The sequence below is a fragment of the Schistocerca nitens genome, chromosome 3 (genome assembly GCF_023898315.1).
Source record: "Schistocerca nitens isolate TAMUIC-IGC-003100 chromosome 3, iqSchNite1.1, whole genome shotgun sequence".
In the NCBI taxonomy this organism is placed as follows: domain Eukaryota; kingdom Metazoa; phylum Arthropoda; class Insecta; order Orthoptera; family Acrididae; genus Schistocerca; species Schistocerca nitens.
The window spans coordinates 692,221,712-692,245,160 of NC_064616.1; the positions used below are offsets into that span (position 1 = coordinate 692,221,712).

General features: G+C 43.5%; 1 pseudogene; it reads left to right on the top strand.

Annotated features, from left to right (window-relative positions):
- Positions 1–6,927: 6,927 nt before the first annotated feature.
- Positions 6,928–7,045, top strand: LOC126250151 (5S ribosomal RNA; annotated as a pseudogene).
- Positions 7,046–23,449: the final 16,404 nt, after the last annotated feature.

The following is a 23,449-nucleotide window of genomic DNA, read 5'->3' on the forward strand; positions in this document are numbered from 1 at the left end:
AATGAAACTTGGAAGTGGTGCCCTTAAAGTATTCTGTCTGTATATAGTGAATGGTTGAGGAGGAAAGTTTCATGTATCGAGATATTATAACAGTGTGCAATTTAATATCGTCAGATTTGTATTACTTGATCTATATTTTCCAAATTACTGTAATTTGTGTGCAAGAAGGCACTTTTCTGTTTTACCATTTATTAAGACTTCATTTCGTTTCATTTGTGAAAGGATCTTAGAATGAATGACTGCTAATAAATATCCTTCTGTATGACCTTTCGTGGTAGGGTTTATATTCAGTCGCTACAGATTAGATATCCGAGATGCTGATTAATCTCTAGATTCCTCCATGAAAACTAGTTTTGATATGTATTAGGTATCTTTTTAAGTGTCTGCCAAGCCATGTTTTTTCCAGAATCAGAGTTTCCTACCGGTCGAACGAATCTGGGTACATTTGTGCTCCATTTCTCTGTCCCTCGTTTTCCCAAACAGTTCTTACCCGCACATGATTGACAGCTAGAGCACTGCGCCAGTAAAAATGCTGTAAAATTGTACTACACGTACTTTTTCCACAGATCGTTTATAGTATTCCAGTAAATTGCCAATGAAGGGCAGCTCGTGACTTGTTTAATCCATGACTGAATCATTGTTAATAATCGTTTTGATATAACCACAATATTTTTATCCACAGCCAAGACATATGTTTTATGAAATGAATAAATTTACATTTCTCTCGATTGAGGCAGTTGACACATCTGTGTGTCACAGTGAAAACTTATCAGGATTTTGACCGAGTAGTGAGGTAGTCGATAGTGAAAAATCTCGATTTGGATTTCGCAGGAAAGGGGTTCATATTTCCGTGATTTACCCAAGTAGCTTCAAATGAACGTCTTGTTGGTTCTTTTGGGAAAGGTCGCGACTGACTACTTCCTCTTCGTCCTCCAACTGAAGTCTCTACTGATCTCGATGTCAACAACACCTTAAACTCTATCATATCTTTTTTTAATTCCACGTCTATGCCCTGCGAATCACTGCAATATGTGTGGCTGAAAGTACGTTTTATACCTCGATATGTAATTTCCCAATCATTGACAGACGACGCGCTGGAAAAATTATAGCTTGTACGTCTCTCTGTGAGCTGCTGCCGATTTAACATTGCATTAACGGTCTCTACGGAACAGATGTGGGAAGAGGAAGCAAATTCGTAGTTCTCGCCTTGAAAAGCTGTTGTGTTGAGAAACGATTTAGAAAGCTTGTAAGGGGATGTCACAAGGTAAGTCGTGCTGAGAGATAATTGTTAAGGAAAGAATTCGATGCGGTGCGCCGTTTCTGAGTTAACTTGCATTGAAGATAGCCGGTCAGAAAGCTGCGCTTGCAAATACAAGCAGCCCGCCAGAGACGGTGTCGCCAAACGTGTTCTTCGTTTGGTTTCCTATACCTGCACAACAGAGCGACACAAAAATTGGCCACAGGGTTGTAGTATGTATCGAACCGGAGCCAAAGGCTGAACAGACATGTGCTCTATCATTACACTTTCCGAACAACTAACACAAACTGTATCTGGCGGGCCGTTTGTATTCGCGCGCGCAACGGGCTGATGGGATAACTTCAACGCTAATTAACTCTGAAACGGTGTAACGTACCAAATTTTTTTCTAAACAATTATTTCTCAGCACAACCTTCCCTGCAACATTGTTACAAGCACTTCAGACTGTTTCTCACCACTTCGTATACAGCACTAGCGGTCCATTCCAACTTCACACGGGTAGCAGTATGTATCTACGGCCGTAAGACTTGTCTTGCTTAGCGATAACAAATAATATACACAAACCTTCCTCGCGGATCACTATTTATTAGAGAAAACTGTATCAAAGTCCCAACAGTAGTTCCTGAGATTAGCCTTCATATAGAGACAGAAAAACGCGTCCCGGTTTCGATTCCTGGATGGTTTGGGGATTTTCTCTGCCCGGGACTGGGTGTTTGTGTTGTCCTCATCAATTCATCACCATCATCATCATCATACGTGACAGTGGCTAGATTGGACTGTGTAACACTTGGGACATTCCACGGGCGCTGATGACCGTGCAGTTGAGCGCCTCACAAACCAAACCTCATCACCATCATCATCATCAGAAAAACATGGTGGGCAACATCAATTTATAATATGTATGGATATCAGAGTAGTAGTAGTATAGTGGGGTGATGGACACTTTTGATATCAAATTGATATGCAAATTAATTAAATTGATCAATTAATCACGCCGTCTACCCCCGTCACCTACTAATCCCACCCCCGCCCCCGGCCCCGTCCACCCCCACCCACCCCTGCCCCCGCATGATGCCACGTGTTTTCTCAGCTGCACACCTACAAGCTGGCGGGAAAAAGGCTGGGGTGTAAGGTACTAACTTTATTCTTTATGGCGGGAAATACGTGCAACTGACGAGATGCTGGTGTTGGTCAGAGAGGAGTTTAAAAAGTGCATTACCTGTAAGGATACAGTATCTGTCGTTGTTTGACGTCAGAGTTCGCTATAGATGTCTGCTCAAAAACCACTTACAGCCCAGGTAATAGAAGCCAATACATGCTACAACAACTGATGGAAAAAATGCGTCACAGTTCTAATTACACTTCAAAATTGTTGTGAAAAACCAAGAACACATAATGAACGAGTCATAATGCAGCTCATGTATTGAGGAAAATCGTCGCCCTCAAAGATTGAAGAGGAGGTGGTAATTGAATGTGCGTTCTCCTCAACAGGCGTCCACAATCCGCCGAAAATAGACGCCCACTTCCTCCCTCCCTCCACCCTACTCTCCCGCCATCCATCTATAGCGGGGGGGGGGGGGGGGGGGGGACATGCTCCTTCAAATGGCCAGCTGCTCCGCCGACTGAATCGCGGCGCGAGCAGGATGCTGTCCACCCTTTGCTGCCACCCTCTGCAGTCACTGGCGGCACTCAGCTTTCCACCATCTGGCCGTCATCTTAAGTCGGTCCCAGACAACACAAAACAGAAATTAAGTACACTACTGGCCTTTACAATTGCTACACCACGAAGATGACATGCTACCGACGCGAAATTTAACCGACAGGAAGAAGATGCTGTGATATGCAAATGATTAGCTTTTCAGAGCATTCACACGAGTTTGGCGCCGGTGACGACACCTACAACGTGCTGACATGAGGAAAGTTTCCAACCGATTTCTCATACACAAACAGCAGTTGACCGGCGTAGCCTGATGAAACGTTGTTGTGATGCCTCGTGTAAGGAGGAGAAATGCGTACCATCACTTTTCCAACTTTGAAAAAGGTCGGATTGGAGCCTATCGCGATTGCGGTTTATCGTATCGCGACATTGCTGCTCGCGTTGGTCGAGATCCAATGACCGTTAGCAGAATATGGAATCGGTGGGTTCAGGAGGGTAATACGGAACGCCGTGCGGGATCCCAACGGCCTCGTATCACTAGCAGTCGAGATGACAGGCATCTTATCCGCATGGCTGTAACGGATCGTGCAGCCACATCTCGATCCCTGAGTCAACAGATGGGGACGTTTGCAAGACAACTGCCATCTGCACTAACAGTTCGACGACGTTTGCAGCAGCATGGAGTATCAGCTCGGAGACCATGGCTGCGGTCACCCTTGACGCTGCATTACAGACAGGAGTGCCTGCGATGGTATACTCAGCGACGAACCTGGGTGCACGAATGGCAAAACGTCATTTTTTCGGGTGAATCCAGCTTCTGTTTACAGCATCATGATGGTCGCATCCGTGTTTGGCGACATCGCGGTGAACGCACATTGGAAGCGTGTATTCGTCATCGCCATACTGGCTTATCACCCGCCGTGATGGTATGGGGTGCCATTGGTTCAAAAATGGTTCAAATGGCTCTGAGCACTATGGGACTCAACTGCTGTGGTCATAAGTCCCCTAGAACTTAGAACTACTTAAACCTAACTAACCTAAGGACATCACACACATCCATGCCCGAGGCAGGATTCGAACCTGCGACCTTAGCGGTCGCGCGGTTCCAGACTGAAGCGCCTTTAACCGCGCGGCCACTCCGGCCGGCGGTGCCATTGGTTACACGTCTCGGTCACCTCTTGTTCGCGTTGACGGCACTTTGAACAGTGGACGTTACATTTCAGATGTGTTACGACCCGTGGCTCTACCCTTTATTCGATCCCTGTGAAACGCTACATTTCAGCAGGATAATGCACGACCGCATGTTGCAGGTCGTGTACGGACCTTTCTGAATACAGAAAATGTTTGACTGCTGGCCTGACCAGCACATTCTCCAGATCTCTCACCAATTGAAAACGTCTGCTCAATGGTGGCTGAGCAACTGGCTCGTCACAATACGCCAGTCACTACTTTTGATGAACTGTGGTATCGTGTTGAAGCTGCATGGGCAGCTGTACCTGTACACGCCATCCAAACTCTGTGTGACTCAATGCCCAGGCTTATCAAGGCAGTTATTACGGCCAGAGGTGGTTGTTCTGGGTACTGATTTCGCAGGATCTGTGCACCCAAATTGCGTGAAAATGTAATCACATGTCAGTTCTAGTGTAATATATTTGTCCAATGAATACCCGTTTATCATCTGCATTTCTTCTTGGTGTAGCAATTTTAATGGCCAGTAGTGTAGCATGACCCAGCCCATCCGGAGGACGATCCAGATCAGCACTTAGCTTTTCACCATCTGGCCGCCGTCTTAAGGGGACGCTCCTATGCCAACACAGTAGCCTGTATAGTCAACTAAACAATAGAGATAAAAGGACGGCCGCCTCAAGTGCAACTTATTTGTCTAAAATATAGTGACAGAGCCTCCACACGCCGGCCCCCGGACAGACAGCGGCTGTGTCCGGCGACCACCACAGCAGACACGCCAGTGCTCCCCCTTGCCCACAGCAGCCCGCCGTTCAGTGATGGCGAGAAATTGTATTTGACATCAAAGAATCTATAATCAAACATCTATTTAAAAAAGCAAAACACATTTGCGTCCATAATAAATGTCCTCTTTCCACGAAAATAAGTCAAGTCCATTTTCTATTGCCTGTCTATGAGTTAGAGCACTGTCTACTTGCCATCATTAACAGCAAACCTCTCGATCATCAGATTACTTCCATCCTGTTTCGACACATTCCTCTAGACGAACGAAGATTTATGCGAGGCACTCCATCCCCCTGCCATCTTGGGCATAAAATCGAGTCTTCAGTTTCATAACTATGTTGATTCTAAGTTAGCGACAGGTGTTTGTGAGGTACTACAATCCCCACATATATATCTGCATGACAGATTTCCTGTATACGAATTTAGTGGTGCATGACATGTAATTTAACATGCCAAACACCACTACTATGCATTTGTCCCTTTCTTTGTAAGAGGCATTCCCCGTTACTAACGATCATTTTATATAGGAGTGATGTGAGCATAGTATAATTTCTGAACCATGATCGGATGTGAGTAATGGGGGCTATACACCTTTGGAAAGCTATAATGTACGTGTATCACAAGGAATCGATGTTTTAAGGAAGTAGCTTTTCATTTTACAGTTTATCGCCATAGTTTATCGTAGAGAAACCTGCAAGGAGAATGTATGTCATGCGCTGAAAATATATTTCTTACATTGGGATTGTAACAATATTGCATTCCAAATGACTAATAGGTCTGAAACGGCAACGATATAACATTATAGCATGTTTTAAGTCCAGAACATTGTAGCCTTAGGAGTGCATGTGTTTATGTTCTCCCCTACCAATACTTTCTTGGTAATGACCCCAGACACTAGAACAATACTTTAGAATTGCTAGTGCAGTTAATTTACGCAAAACGCAGCAAACTCCATCCGTCTGGAGCTCCATTATGCATAAAAACTACCCGTTTCTTGTTCTTAACTGTCTGTTATATAATCATAACAGTTTAATACCTACTGTACACCGATAAGGGGTGCTAACCTCCTCGACATTCGCGCATCTGGAGAAATCTTGTGCTCTTGGATGGGTGCAGGACAGCAGTTACAGCCTCGGTTTGCACTATTCCTACACGAAACGTGGAATGTATTGGTCTATTTCTGGTCAGCTGTAGGGAGCGTTGGTCAAACACAATGCGAGGAGATCTTTCGGTCTCTAACTTTATCCTAAGAATGCGAGAATGCCCTGTGACTCCCACCTACGTTGAGAAAGATCATAAGTTACACACTATGATCGAAGTGCCAGAGATATGTAGATCGTTTTCTGGTATACTCTGGTGTATATGTTCGAGAATTAACAATGAATGAACATACTGGATAGTCATCTATTTACATTCGCGATGGTACTTACAAAGTAGTGGAGGGGCTGTTGAGCGATGATACAGAAATTGGTAAGCATGCTGTCGTGTCATTGGTTGGTGTTGAAATTACGACAAAATTGCTAAAATTGATCGCACTATCAACTATGATGCTTATTATTACAGTACATTGACATTGTCTTTTCCATCCCAACAGTCCAGGTACACTGTTGATTACCACATAATGTGATTTACACCATGCGATGTCTAGTTTCCTGTAGGGAGTCAATGGACCAAATGTGTTAATGTTAGTTTAGAACCTGACACAGACGTCGAAGTCGTGGCGGAAAAAAAGTATGGCAGTGTACAAGGCGTGTTAAAGCAGAAAAAGTGGTGTATCAAACAACGAAAAAGGGTCGCTCTCCTGCGACTGATAACATGTGGGAGAAGGTTCTCGTACAGTACAGGCGATGAAACTTTACACCAGTCTATGCAAGGAACGTCGATCACTGGCCACCTGCTCCAATGGATAAGTACTTGTATATTTAATAGGATCACCTCATATGCTCGACGCCAGCATATAGACGCTATTCGTTTTTGATATATCGGAAGAGAGTGATGTGGTAAAAATCTATCGGATGAAATTAACGGAGCTTTTTTAGTTCGTGGCAACGGCCTTGCCACAGTGGACACACTGGTTCCCGTTAGATCACCGAAGTTAAGCGCTGTCGGGCGTGGCTGGCACTTGGATGGGTGACCATCCGGGCCGCCATGTGCTGTTGCCATTTTTCGGGGTGCACTCAGCCTCGTGAACCAAACTGAGGAGCCCGCATCTCGTGGTCGTGCGGTAGCGTTCTCGCTTCCCACGCCCGGGTTCCCGGGTTCGATTCCCGGCGGGGTCAGGGATTTTCTCTGCCTCGTGATGGTTTGGTGTTGTGTGATGTCCTTAGGTTAGTTAGGTTTAAGTAGTTCTAAGTTCTAGGGGACTGATGACCATAGATGTTAAGTCCCATAGTGCTCAGAGCCATTTGAACCATTTGAACCAATTGAGGAGCTACTCGACCGAATAGTAGCAGCTCCGGTCAAAGAAAACCATCGTAACGACCGGGAGAGCGGTGTGCTGACCACACGCCCCTCCTATCAGCATCCTCAGCGGATGATGACACGGCGGTCGGATGATCCCGATGGACCACTTGTGGCCTGTAGACGGAGTGCTTTTAAAGTTCGTAATTTCTCTCTGCTGGATGGTACAGAATAATGATGATAGAATGTTTGGGTGATAGACGTGAATGGATCCTGAGGGGACGCGGATCTGCTTTGATGTAGAGTCTTCCTAATTTTCCCAGCAGGGAACACCACCATAACTGTTCGTACTATCGTCGTTCTGCAAGAGCAGGCTTCATTTGACACTGACCTTACACATAGTATATGGGTGGCGGAACTACGACATGTTCCCACTTCCAGCAAGTGCTCAAAACACGCTCCTATAGCATTAACTCAGCTCACTCTGTTTCTACACAGGTTGCAGAATGTAGTGGATATTGATCTCTCTGACTTCTGGGTAAATTTGCTAAAATTGATCTCGCTGTCAACCGTGGTGTGTATTACAGTACATCGCTCCATGTCTCTCGTGTCTTTCCAGTCCTGACTGTCCACTGGGTATGCTTTTGATTACTGCATGATGATTGACTGAGACCACTCCATTGAGATGGAGGGAACCTTGATGGAACATTGGATATCTGCTACTTGTCACTGTGGAACACGGGATTAAATGTAGAGGTCATCGCCTTACTACAGCTGTTTGGAAGCGTTCGTCATTGCTACAGACTCATCCTATTTTCATATGCTGTGATACCCTACCCATGTTTTGATTTTTATTTTTTTTCACCAATATTTGTGCTACCTCACGCATGTTGTGAACAGCACCTTCCAGTGATGGTCAACACAGGAACAGTAATCATGTACATGACTGCAAAATGAAGGAACAATGATTTTCGAAACGAAGCACCTATTGACATCAGCTACCATTTTGATGGGGAGATAAGATTAACTGTACAGGTAATCACCTTCAAATAGCTGTTGGAAGCGCTCTACAATAGCGCAAACTCTTTCAGTTTCCATATGTTACGATGTCTTCCACATTTTTGTCAATGAGAAACATCGTGTCTGTGTTGTATTTCTACCAGCCTGTGGTGTGGTAGCTGTATAGTTTATGTCATGCGATGTCCAGTTTTCTGTGAGAGCCAGAGGATTGAAACGTGTTAATGTCGGTTTAGCAGCAGCTGGCACGGGTCTCTAAGTCATGGTAGAAAAAAGCAAAGTGTATGGCAGTGTACACTGACTGGGTGTGTTATACCGAAAAAAACAATGTACTAAACTGCTTATGAAGGAGCAATACAGGAACCCTCTCGTGTGACTGATAGTCTGTTGGATATGGTCATCCTACAGTACAGGTAATGAAACTTTAGACCGGTATGTGGAAGCGACTTCGATCACGAACCACCTGCTCCAATGAACCAGTACCTGAATATTTAATAGTATCGCCACATATGTTTGGGTGATAGACATGTATGCACCCTGAGAGACACAAATCTCCTTTGGACTACCTGTGTGTAGTTTGGCGATTTGTCGCAAAATCTTCGTCCTTCCTCCACGCCATGTATGATGTGTAGTCTTCCTAATTTTCCCAACAAGAAACATCACCGTAACTTCTCGTACTATCTCTTATACTACCTCGTGTTGCAGGGGCAAGCTTAGTTTGGTGCTGGCCTTACACACTACACATGGTTGGTGGAGCTATGACACCATGTTCCCATTTCCACCGAGTGGTCAAAATGCGCTCCTGTCGCATTAACTCAGCTCGTCCTGTTTCCCCACATGATGCAGAAGGTCTTAGATATAGCGCTCTCTGATTTCCGTACAGGTCAGACTTAAATTGGGACGATCACATGGACTAAGCTCCTGGGAGGGTGAGGCAGAGACTTGGGAGCAGTTGCAAGATGCAGAGGGACTGTATAAAAACAGCACTGGAGTTATTGGTGTATGGGATTCTTAGCAGATAGGTTCGAAAGAAAAAAGAAAAAAAAAGGTGACTCGTTTCGAGATACGAGAGTGGCACGAATATAATTCCCCAGTGGCTGTAATCATTAAAAGACATCTCTACAGGATCCAATACAAATATTTGGTTGAATGGATAGACTTGATTACAAACTGCAGACTGCATTTCGGACAACATTTCTGCCTGAAAGGATAACACTATCAGCGACCGTGTGTGTCTGTTTCGTTGCGGCAATATTTTTTAACAAAATTTCAATCTCCCACCTACACAGGGAAAGATAGGCTCTCACGATTTGTTTCGTGAACACCAGTATGATGTAGCATCACATTCGTAAAAGGGTACCTGTCATAGTGTACAAAACAGCTACGTTCTATTGAATTATAGCTTCTTTTTGTCAAATGTTAAATGAAAGTGGTTTTTTTCCGATGTATGTGCCAATGGCGTGAAAGATTGACTGAAATGTTTCTAATACACACATGCATGAGAGTTTATTTGCAGACACTGAATACGAGAGACGCTGTTAATTCGTGTAATTTGTTCAACATGCTGGAAGAAATTACTTAACATAGGTTTTTTTCTTTGAAGTTTAAATCCTCGCTTTTTCTTTACTCTGATGATGGTTTCGAAATAGCGAGGACAATCTACGGTGATCCGTAGTTCTCGCATCAAAATAGTAGAAGTTTTTATTTTCCTGATTTTACGCAGGATGAGCATGTCTCTGCTGATCATTTGTCATCGGTAGCGGTACACTTCGCTGGACGTCACAAAATAATAAGATGTTTTATGTTAGCAGAAGAGCCAACACTGTGTTACGAGTGGAGGCCGAAATGCACGCGTTTTAGCTCACGCAGGCTGGCGTGAGGAGGGAAGAACTATACTGACGTGAGGTCTGGAACATGACAAGGAATGAGAATTCAGAAAGCGGATGTAATTAGTTTGATACTTAACTTTATTCCATTAATGATGAATGTCGGTCTTGACGGTACATGAGTCACAATATTATCTGTTCAGAAGACATTCTTGAAGATAGTGCTTATAGTAACTGAATATGGCGCCTTGCTAGGTCGTAGCAAATGACGTAGCTGAAGGCTATGCTAAACTGTCGTCTCTGCAATTGAGAGCGTCTGTAGACAGTGAACCATCGCTAGCAAAGTCGGCTGTACAACTGGTGCGAGTGCTAGGGAGTCTCTCTTAGACTAGACCTGCCGTGTGGCGGCGCTCGGTCTGCAATCACTGATAGTGCCGACACGCGGGTCCGACGTATATTAACGGACAGCGGCCGATTTAAAGGCTACCACCTAGCAAGTTTGGTGTCTGGCAGTGACACCAGAAGATGCGACTGCAGTTGAACGTGAAAACTATACCGATTTTGCACATAAACCTAATAGAAAATGGATTTACTTATTTTCGTGGAAACAGGACATTTATTAAGGTCGCAAATGTGTTTTGCTTTTTAAATAGATGCTTGATTATAGATACGTTGATGTCAAATATAATTGTTCTCCATCGCTGAATGGCGGGCTGCGGTGGGCAAGGGCGAACGGTGGCGTGTCTGCTGTGGTAGTCGCCTGACACAGCCGCTCTCTGTCTCGGGGCCGGCATGTGGGGGCTCTGTCGGTATATTTTATATGAACAAGTTGCACTTGAGGTGGCCATCCTTTTACCTCCTATTGTTAAGTTTACTATACACGCTGCTGGGTTGGCATAGGAGCGTTGCCTTAGGGCGGTGGCCAAATGATGGAAAGCATAGTCCTGATCTGGACCATTCTGCAGATGGGTGGGATTATGCATATAAATTTCCCTTTTGTGCTAAGGGGCGCCACACCAAAGTCATGCCGCATTCGTAGGGGCCTGCTGGGGTCTTCAGCCGTATGCGGGTCGGCAGAAAAACAACAAATGGTGCAACTTTTGAAATAACCATCTGGAGCGTCCTCCGGATGGGCTGGGTTATGCTACTTAATTTCCCTTTTGTGTTGTCTAGGACCGCCGCCTTAAGATGGTGGCCAGAAACCGGAGTGCGGCCAGTGACCGCAGAGGGTAGCAGCAAAGGGTGGACAGCGACCTGCCCGCGCTGCGAGGCAGTCAGCAAGCAATTGGCTGTTTGAAGGATCATGTCCCCCCTGTAGGTGAATGGAGGGAGGGAGGGGTGGAGGGAGGGAGGAAGGTGGCCTCGATTTTCGGCAGTTTGTGGACGCATATCGAGGAGAACACACGTTCAACTACCGTCTCCTCTTAAGTCTTTTAGGATGACGATTTTCCCCATGTGCTGCATTATGATTCGATTATGATTCGTTCGTTATGAGTGCTGGTTTTTTCACAACAGTTTTGAAGTGTAATTATAACTACGATGCATTTTTTACATCAGTTGTGATAGCATGTATTGGCTTCGATTACCTGTGCTGTAGGTTGTTTTTGAACAGACATCTGCAGTGAACTCTGACATCAAACAACGACAGATACTGTATGCTTACAGGTAATGCACTTTTTAAACTCTTCTCTGACCAACACCAGCATCTTGTCAGTTGAACATATTTCTGCCAAAAAGAATAAACATAGTACCTTACACCCCAGCCTTTTTCCCGCCAGCTTGTAAGTGTAGAGCAGAGTTTGGGTGTGTGTGTCGCTAGTTTCGAGTGGTACTGCGAAATTTTTTCCCAGCAGGATAACACCAGTTGTAAGGTATCGTCAGTTTTTGAGTTGTATTGCGATTTTATGCCATCCTTATGTAGCACTATGCATATGCTCGTGTAATTAGACCTGAACTTCGTGATCAATTAAGTAATTAGGATCGATCTTGGCGTCAGTTTCCCAACCGAAATAAATGAAGTACGCTAACCTAACCTTCCTCTCTCGCATCTGGTCAGTTTCCATGTGCTGAGGGTGCACTTGGGCTTTCCATCCAGTAGAATCAGGGTTCGAGTCCCAGAAAGGGCACAGTCATTTTTAATTTCCCAACTCCAAGCGCATTTGGTGGTTTAATTGTGTTTGGGGGGTGCACTTGGCGTTCCCACCCAGGAGGACCAGGGTTCGAGTCCTGGCAAGGGTGCCTCGAATTTTAATTTCCCGCCAATTCCCGGGTGGGGTGTGGGTTGGGATGTCAGCACAGCCATGGGACAAAAAAATTCCCACCAAAATTCGAAATTCCCGCCGATAGGGTAGGTTGGGGGGATGGTGGGGTGGTGGAGGGGGGAGGAGGAGGAGGGGGCTGGGGCACGCCTGCAGCTGAGAAAACATGTGACATCATCCAGCGGCGGGGGTGGGCGGGGCGAGGGCGTGGATGGGTAGGGTCGGAGGTAGGGGTGGGTGGGGGCAGGGGCTATGAATTGATCAATTTAATTAATTTTCATATCAATTTGATATCAAAAGTGGCCTGACACCCGTCACTATACTATTACTTATCAGTTAAGATAATTCTGGATTTGTTTTACACTTGCGCCATTTGAACAAGACTATCACCATTTCTGCCGCTCTGTTTTGTCTGTCTTAGGTATCCAGAACAGTCCGAGCTAATAAGGAAACCACATATCTGATTAATATTATAGTAGGCTACACATTATGCTATACCGATACACGTGTTTTCTAAGTGATGTCTTTCGTAGAGAAACTGTACTTTCTCACTGTCGTACCATTACATTCAAACCCACCAAATTCTTTACCTGTGGATGAACTTAAATTACCGCTCTACATTTTCTCTCTTCACATTATTACACGTATGGAACCTCACCAGGTCGAGAGGCCAGACAAACGTGTAGTTTCTGAAGTGGGGCTGCAGCCTTTTAGGTAGTTGCAGGGGCAACAGTCTGAATGATTGACTGATCTGGCCTTGTAACATCAACCAAAACGGCCTTGCTGTGCTGGAACTGCGAACGGATGCAAGCAAGGGGAAACTACAGCCGTAATTTTTCCCGAGGGCATGCAGCTTTACCGTATGGGTAAATGATGATGGCATCCTCTTAGGTAAAATATTCTGGAGGTAAAGGTTTAAGAATAATGAAAGAAGGTTGTATACGTGGAAGAGGCTTGAAGACACTGGATAGATTATGTAATCGTAAGACAGAGATTTAGGAACCCAGTTTTAAATTGTAAGATATTTCCAAGGGCAGATGCTGACTTTGATCACAATTTATTGTTTATGAACTGTAGATTAAAACTGAAGAAACTGCAAAAAGGGGGAATTTAAGGAGATAGGACGTGGATAAAATGAGAGAACCAGAGGATGTAGAGAGTTTCAGAGAGAGTATTAGGGAACGACTGACAAGAACAGGGAAAAGAAATGCAGTAGAAGAAGAATGGGTAGCTTTGAGAGCTGAAATAGTGAAGACAGCAGAGGATCAAGTCGGTAAAAAGAAGAAGTCTAGTAGAAATCCTTGGGTAACAGAAGAGATACTGAATTTAATTGCTGAAAGGAGATAATATGAAAATGCAGCAAAGGAAGCAGGCGAAAAGGAGTACAAACGTCTCAAAGATGAGATCGACAGGAAGTGCAAAATGGTTAAGCAGGGATGGCTAGAGGACAAAAATAAAGATGTAGAAGCATGTATCACTAGGGGTAAGACAGATACTGCCTACAGGAAAATTAAAGAGACGTTTGGAGAAAAGTGAAACAACTATATGAATATCAAGAACATAGATGGTAAACCCATCCTAAGCAAGGAAGGGAATGCAGAAAGGTGGAAGAAGTATACAGAGGGTCTATACAAGGGCTATGAACTTGAGGGCAGTATTATGGAAATGGAAGAGGACGTAGCTGAAGATGAAATGGGAAACACGATACTGCCTGAAGAATTTGACAGAGCACTGAAAGACCTAAGTCAGAACAAGATCCCGTGAGTAGACAATATTCCATTAGAATTACTGATAGCCTTGGGAGAGCCAGTCATGACAAAACTCTTCCATCTGGTGAGCAAGATGTATGAGACAGGCGAAACATCCTCAGACTTCAAGAAGAATATAATAATTCCAATCCCAAAGAAAGCAGATGTCGACAGGTGTGAAAATTACCGAACTGTCAGTTTAATAAGTCACAGTTGCAAAATACTAACACGAATTCTTTACAGACCAATGGAAAAACTGGTAGAAGCCGATCTCGGGGAAGATCAGTTTGGGTTCCATAGAAATGTTGGAACACTCGAGGCAATACTGACCCTACGAGTTATCTTAGAAGATAGCTTACATTTCTATCATTTGTAGACTTAGAGAAAACTTTTGAGAATGTTGACGGGAATACTCTCTTTCAAATTCTGAAGGTGGCAGGTGTAAAATACAGGGAGCGAAAAGCTATTTATAGTCTGTACAGAAACCAGATGGCAGTCATTAAAGTCGAGGGACATGAAAGACAAGCAGTGGTTGAGAAGGGAGTGAGACAGGGTTGTAGACTATCCCCGACGTTATTCAATCTGTATATTGAGGAAGCAGTAAGGGAAACTAAAGAAAAATTTAGAGTGGGAATTAAAACCCATGGAGAAGAAATAAAAACTTTGAGGTTTGCCGCTGACATTGTAATTGTGTCAGAGACAGCAAAGGACATAAGAGCAGTTGAACGGAATGGACAGTGTCTTGAAAGGAGGATATGAGAAGAACATCAACAAAAGCAAAACGAGGATAATGGAATGTAGTCGAACTAAATCACGTGATGCTGAGGGAATTAGATTAGGAAATAAGACACTTAAAGTAGTAAATGAGTTTAAGAACCTTCAACATCGCAGCGCGTCAGCAATCGTTGGTTAATATATTAAAAAACTAGTTTTTTAAGTAAATGAGTTTCTTTCAAAATGGCTCTGAGCACTGTGCGACTTAACTTCTGAGGTCATCAGTCGCCTAGAACTTAGAAGTACTTAAACCTAACTAACCTAAGGACATCACACACATCCATGCCCGAGGCAGGATTCGAACCTGCGACCGTAGCAGTCGCGCGATTCCGGACTGAGTGCCTAGAACCGCTAGACCACCGCGGCCGGCCAAATGAGTTTCTTTATTTGGGGAGCAAAATAACTGATGATCGTCAGGGTAGAAAGGATATAAAATGTTGACTGGCTATGGCAAGGAAAGGTTTTCTGAAGAATAGAGGTTTGTTAACATCGAGTACAGATTTAAGTGTAAGGAAGTCTTTACTGAAAGTATTTGTAAGGAGTGTAGCCATGTATGGAAGTGAAACATGGACGATAAACAGTTTAGACAAGAAGAGAATAGAAGCTTTCGAAATGTGGTTCTACAGAAGTATGCTCAAGATTAAGTGGGTCGATCATGTAGCTAATGAGGAGGTACTGAATAGAATTGGGGAGAAGAGGAATTTGATGCACAACTTGACAAGGATAAGGGATCGGTTGGTAGGACACGTTCTGAGGCACCAAGGGATCGCCTATTTAGTACTGGAGGGAAGCGTGGAGGGAAAAACTTACAGGAAGACGAAGAGAGGAATACGCTAAGCAAATTCAGAAGGATGTAAGTTGCAGTAGTTGTTCGGAGATGAAGAGGCTTGGACATGATAGAGTAGCATAGAGAGCTGCATCAAACCAGTTTCGCGGTGGTTCGAGTCCTCCCTCGGGCATGGGTGTGTGTGTTTGTCCTTAGGATACTTTAGGTTAAGTAGTGCGTAAGCTCAGGGACTGATGACCTTAGCAGTTAAGTCCCATAAGATTTCACATACATTTGAACTTTTTTTTTTTTCAAAGCAGTTTCTGGACTGAAGAGCGCAACAACAACAACAACCTCACCAGATTAAACGTTAATCACTTCCAGGCACGGCGTCACCGGTACTAATTTATTGGGGGACGACTTAGTAGGTAAGGTATACGTTACAAGGGGGTCAAACGGGAGAGCCCCTTGAAAAAAGTTGAAAGTAATTAGGACTCAAAACCACTTTTTGGAGCATTCTGGTTCACTCATAGCATGTATTTCAAAGGCACTTAAAACTTAAAGCACGCCAATTTCAGCTCCGATTAACAAGTATTTTGTGAATATCGAGTTTAAAAGTAACAGACGATGACCTCTACATTTTTAAATACTGAATTACTTTGATTAGAACTACTCAGATCATTAAAACCAGTTTAAGAAAGTGAAAATCATATGCCAGAAAAACAAGATATTTCGTAGTTTAAAATACAAACCTATGCTTTTAAAACATGGAGAACGCCAGAAAACTGTTACTTTACAAAAATACTCTGCAAAAATTCGCATTGCGTATTTTTCTTTTACTGAATAACACAGGCGAATCGCGATGGATAGATTGCTAGTTTATTATAGACATTTTTGTAGGGAAGAATCAAGGAAAAATTATACGTATAGAACATAATAGGCTATATGCTATATTTTGATCAGTTTACAAAGCAGTTATAATAAATATTTACTTACCAACATTTATTTCCATTAAAATAAAGGCGACATTGATTAATTACCTTGAACTCTCTTCATAGCAATTTTCCTTGACACATGCACTGACTATAACTTTAATCTTGTACCAACAGCAAACGGTGATTTTCGCGCGGCGTTCAGGTGTCAGATGTCTGTCTCCTGGCTACGCCTCCTACAAACGAACACCAAAACCAAGCATATTCGAGCATATCTAACCTACTCTTTCATCACTCGTAGTCCTACCAATACAATTAATTAAAATTTGGAGTATTGTCTTTTCAACGAATAATGTAAGTGGATTTGATTCACTGGCATGTTAGTATATCTTACAAACAGATAACTTTTACTGCACAACACCTTTTAGTGTGTATAACCAGTAAACCTTGGATATATTCGTTGAAATGTGTCATTTTTTTGTCAACTAAGAGTTAAAAAATTGGAATTGGTTTTCAAATAATATTGGGGGGTGGGGGTGGGGGCACGTCCCCCTTATGCCCCCCCCCCCTCCCCTCGCAGTGGTGACGCCTTTGCCACCAGGAGATATCACTCAAATAACGTGTGACACTGCCTCTGGGATTGATACTCGCCTCACTTCAGCGAGTCCTCAAGTTTCTTCAGATATAAAATATTCAGCTGAAACCCTCACCGATGACTGGATCCCATAGAGCTTCTAAATTGCTACGATGTTGATTGCTACAACTATACACGCTGTTCCAAACTAGTCCAGACATTTTCTGCGAGATTAAGATCAGGGGATTTAGTGGGCCAGTCGCGGTGCAATCTACAGCTACATCTACATGATTGCTCTGCAATTCACAATTTAGTGCCTGGCAGAGGGTTCATCGAACCACCCTTAAGTTACATCTCTACCGTTACACTCCCGAACAGCGCGCGATAAAGGAACACTTAAATATTTACGTGCAAGCTCTGTCTTCTTTTATTTTACTATGACGATCATTTTTCCCTATGTATGTGAGCGCCAACAAAGTATTTTCACACTCTGATGATTGAAATATCTGTGGAGAAGAATGCCTTTGTTTTAATAATTGCCACCCTTAAGATAATGATGTCGATAATTTCAATTTTTTTTGCAGTAAAATTATTTCTCTAATCGCATAGTTGAATATCATTGGTATGTATGTAAGGACAGTCGAATCACCAAACTGTGTCACCGATGACATTATCAGTGATTTATGGGATTCATTTTTTTTGTAGTAAAATTATTTTTCTAGTCCATAGTTGAATATCATTGGTATGTATGTAAGGACAGTTGAATCACCAAACTGTGTCACCGATGACATTATCGATGATTTATAGGATTTCTCCTTCCCCACACCAACGCTAGTCTGACAGATGCCAACTGCTCTATGTATAAAATGGCAGGAAATTCAAATTTTGTCGGGAAATTCAAAATACTGGTAGAAAATTAAAAAGAAAAAATAGTCCAGTTGAACTAGTGTGTTTCATGTCCTAAGTAGAAATTGACGGGAAATTCAAAATGGTGCATTGACATGCTGGAATACTGGCCGTGGCTCTATGACTTCAAAATACGAGCACCAGCCTAACTAAGACATCGGAATCCAAGATGTTCGGTCTGGAATACAAGATGGCGACCGAGGCGTACTGGCGCACTTCCGTGACGTCACACTCCAGCTCAGAGCTGTTGGGCTATTTATAACAGTGTGGACTTCTGCCCCAGAGCCGGAATAATGGCCCTGGCTCTGCTGTCAGAATCCTGCTGAGACCTGTTGAGCTATTTTTATAGTAGTGTGGAGGAGTTCTAACCCAGAGGTGCAAACTGCATACTCTAAATTTGGATGCGTCTTTATTTCAACAATCACCGGTGAGGGCTCTCAACAGCTGTGCTGCTGCCCCACACCGACGTTGCCGCCTCCGCCACCTCACCGCAGTGAGCATGCATCGAGCCGCCCTCGGGAGCACAGCCGGCCGTGCCGCAGCTGCCACCGGAAACTAGGCTTCAGCGCACTGGGGCAGTCGTTACTGGTCCTGCTGGGAGTTCATATCTGAATGATTGGTTTGCGCCATTAACGCTGCCCCTGCTGTGACGTTACCATAGCGCAGGCTGTCCCCACCAAAACAGCGGGCTGGTCACATGACCGCCGACACCGATACGGCACGGAGCCTGCGGGGCACGTGAGCCACCTGACAGGAGTTCGCATGATTGGAGACTGACGTGTCGTAACATGTCTGCTCGGTTTTCACCGTATTTATAGCTAGTCTGCTATTTAGGCATGCAGGTTTTAGTCGAACATCTTTGTCTTGACACCTAGCTTATAGCTAGAGTGAAAACTGGGCAGACAGGTTATAACACTTCAGAATTTCCAGTCACATGAACACCTGTCAGGTTGCTCACGATATATAGCGGACACGCTTTTCTCTTCCGTATTATTCCTCGACAGAAATTTCAGCGCTATTTGCAGCAGACATCCGAAAGTTTCTCTTTTCAGGAATCTGAACAAATATTCAAATCGAATGATGAATTTTGGAGACATCACAGGAAGATAATTCGTCCGGAACATTCAGATTTGCTGATCAAGAATACATTTATTCAATCAGCGAATAAAGAAACTTGAATAGCATTGTAATGTACATTAATGGCGTTTCTGTTAGACCATCATCCACCTAAAAAGTGAAGTAAGTCGTGTGATCAGTATAGCGCAACTGATTTAGTCGTTGTTTCCACGTAGGACTATGGTAACACGTCCATTCTACACACAGACACACACACACACACACACACACACACACACACACACACACACACACACACACAGTCTTATATGCTAGGAAAGATTCTAACATTAGGTTCCTGCCTCTCACATACAGCTGCAGTACACTGGTCACACACTTTTGTTCAGGAAGTTACGAACACTGCGTTGCGAAATAAATATGTTGTTGTTGTGGTCTTCAGTCCTGAGACTGGTTTGATGCAGCTCTCCATGCTACTCTATCCTGTGCAAGCCTCTTCATCTCCCAGTACCTACTGCAGCCTACATCCTTCTAAATCTGCTTAGTGTATTCATCTCTTGGTCTCCCTCTACAATTTTTACTCTCCACGCTGCCCTCCAGTACTAAATTGGTGATCCCTTTATGCCTCAGAACATGTCCTACCAACCGATCCATTCTTCTAGTCCAGTTGTGCCACAAGCACCTCTTCTCCCCAATTCTATTCAATACCTTCTCATTAGTTATGTGATCTACCCATCTAATCTTCAGCATTCTTCTGTAGCACCAAATTTCGAAAGCTTCTATTCTATTCTTGTCTAAATGTTTGTCGTCCATGTTTCACTTCCATACATGGCTACTCTCCATAGAAACACTTTCAGAAACGACTTCCTGACACTTAAATCAATACTGGATGTTAACAAATTTCTCTTCGTCAGAAACGGTTTCCTTGGCATTGCCAGTCTGCATTTTATATCCTCTCTATTTCGACCATCATCAGTTATTTTGCTCCCCAAATAGCAAAACTCCTTTACTACTTTAAGTGTCTCATTTCCTAATGTAATTCCCGCAGCATCACCCGACTTAATTCGGCTACATTCCATTATCCTCGTTTTGCTTTTGTTGATGTCCATCTTATACCCTCCTTTCAAGACACTGTCCATTCCGTTCAACTGCTCTTATGTCCTTTGCTGTCTCTGACAGAATTACAATGTCATCGGCGAACCTCAAAGTTTTTATGTGTACCGTTAATCAAATGTCGTGTGACTAGAGCCTCCCGTCGGGTAGACCTTTCACCGGGTGCAAGTCTTTCGATTTGACGCCACTTCGACGACTTGCGCGTTGATGAGGATGAAATGATGATGATTAGGACAACACAACACCCCAGTCCTTCAGCGGAGAAAAATCTCCGACCCAGCCGGGAATCGGAGCCGGGCCCTTGGGATTGACATTCTGTTGCGCTGACCACTCACCGGGGGCGGACTGTGTACTGTTGATAAATAATGATTTTAGTTTGAAATTCACGATTGGCGAGGTAACATCACCATTACGAAACGTCAGGTTCCAGCTAAACAGGCAACGTCATGTAAGCATCATCATTGTTCATGCGTATATGCATAGGTGTTGTGTACTGTGGGTCTGTGATTTAACTCGTTTTATTCTCCCATTTCCAGATGATGTAGTGGAGTACCCTCTAACGGAAAAGTCTCAATAGGGGTACATATCCATTTACAATAAGTCTTCCGGCCGCGCGGGATTAGCCGAGCGGTCTCAGGCGCTGCAGTCATGGACTGTGCGGAGGTTCGAGTCCTCCCTAGGGCGTGGGTGTGTGTGTTTGTCCTTAGGATAATTTAGGTTAAGTAGTGTGTAAGCTTAGGGACTGATGACCTTAGCAGTTAAGTCCCATAAGATTTCACACACAAAATAAGTCTTCCATCGTAAACTCAAACGGATGTAAATGTGTTAGTTTTGGAATGTTCTCTAATCATGAATTTCGTCAGTCCTTCTTGGAAGTATCCAGTACGGCGCGACACTTCATTCAGTACTGTGATACACTTTTCTGTGAAACACTTTTCGATCGGCGCAACCCTCTCTAGTTCAGCAGAACTGTGGTGTCAGCGCTGTTTACTCTTCGCTGTTTGTTCGTGATATGAAGGACGTTCACAGGTCCAATGGCTGTTTGCGCAAAAAGAGGCAGCTAGCGACCTGCTGTCAAAATCCTTCAAAGCTGAATGTGAAATACGGAAGAAATAGATGGGAATTCACAGTGTCTGTTATGGAATCGCAAATTTGCTGTGGAACGACAGTACAACACCAAGCAGAAAGAATTTAAATATTAGTTGACGATAAAAGAGCAAAAAATTACAATGAACGACGTACGTGATATATTGTTCTGTACGTCAAGGAGCACTTAGTGCTTAATTTGCAGGCCTGGAGCACATGAAAAAATTGGTGGTATGAACAGTGCAATTTCTGAAGTCGCTCGCATTATTCCACTGCCAATTGCAAAAAAATGGTTCAAATGGCTCTGAGCACTATGGGACTTAACAGCTGAGCTCATCAGTCCCCTAGAACTTAGAACTACTTAAACCTAACTAACCTAAGGACATCACACACATCCATGCCCGAGGCAGAATTCGAACCTGCAACCGTTGCAGTCGTGCGGTTCCGAACTGAAGCGCATAGAACCGCTCGGCCACCACGACCGGCTGCCAATTGCAAGTTGCAACAGTTTTCGATGGAACTGAACTTTAGCCTATATATTGCTGCAAAGTATACTGGCTAAGTCAAGGAGCATGGCTGGAACGTTTTTCGATTTAAAACCCGATATTGTTGAATTTATGAAAGAAAAACAAGAGCAGGAACGAAATTAGAACATACTGAATGTACTGCACACCTCGCATTTTAAATGATGTTGACTGCACACTGTCAACGGTTAAACACTGCAATGTGAGAAACAACTTATTTCTGATATGACGGAGATGCATTTAAAAAGAAAATCATATTGTAGAACGGACAAATTCTGACAAGCACAGTTGAGTTCCCTAACCTAACTGGAGTCAAAGAAATCGCGAGGTGTGGAAAATTCATTGCGGCTGTGAAAGAATTACAAGGGTAGTTTTCTAAACGTTGTGAAAACACTGCCAGTCTTACATCTGTTTTCGAGACCGTTTGCCGTTTCAGTTGAAACTGCCGCTCTGGATGTGCAGATGTAACTGATTATTCTGCACTTTAACTCTCGTTTTAAAGACAGATCCTTTTACGTTAAAACTGTTCAGGACGTCTTCGTTGTTTTCCTCAGTTAGTTTTTACACGAAGTCATAACGAGGTTGCAAAAGGACTGTAATATTTCAATCAACATATGTGTATTGTGAAATCAAGTAAGTCACGATTATGTGGCAACGTGGGTGCGAAAATATGTGAAACTGTCTGCGTCTGTCCTTATGCCGACAGTTTCTACCAGATAAAAATTATATTATGTGTTTAACACACCAAAAATAATTAAATAATACTGAAAATGTGTTTGTTTGTGATCAATGTTATTATGATGAAATAGGGAACATAATCATACGCAGTGCAACTACATTTCTATCTAAATACGATGCATTCACAGTTTCTCCCTCTTCCCCCTACTCCCTATCTAGGCTGAGCGGTACAGCACCCGAGCCAGGTGGCATGGCTCACGATGGCCGCCTTTGACCATTCCAAGCAGGAGTTTCCTGCACCTGGAAGATGAATTCACGAAAAAGGATGGAACTCCCACAACAGCATCTCATCTTACACATAACACATTCGCATCCCTGTTTCAGAAGATAAGATACGAGCTGAATGGTATAAAATGTAGTTATCATATCAACCTTAAAAACATGCATCTCGACATCAAAATAGTACTTGAACGGTTTAGAAAATGCAGGGTGGTTTATGAATGCACTACATGAGCAAATGATTTACTGCACGCATACCTCTCAAACTGCTTATGGGATACTTTAAGGATATGAAGAAGATTCTAGTTAATGTGAACCAGGAACTTATACTAGTAAGAAGTGGAACAGACGATAATGGCTTTATCTAGGGCGCCAATGGGGAAGATACGAAGATTGTGTTCGAGAAATTAATTTGGGAGGGGCCTCCCGTCTCTGTAACCGATGAAGAACACTTGAAACTTTTAAAAATACTTGAGTCTGGGACTCACCTGTCTTTAAATGCCAGATCATAAGAGATGTTTGAATACCCTCTACTTCCAAGCTCAAGACCATAAACACATCGACTCAGCTAGAGACGCCTCGATTTATCACCCTCGCATTTCAAACCGATA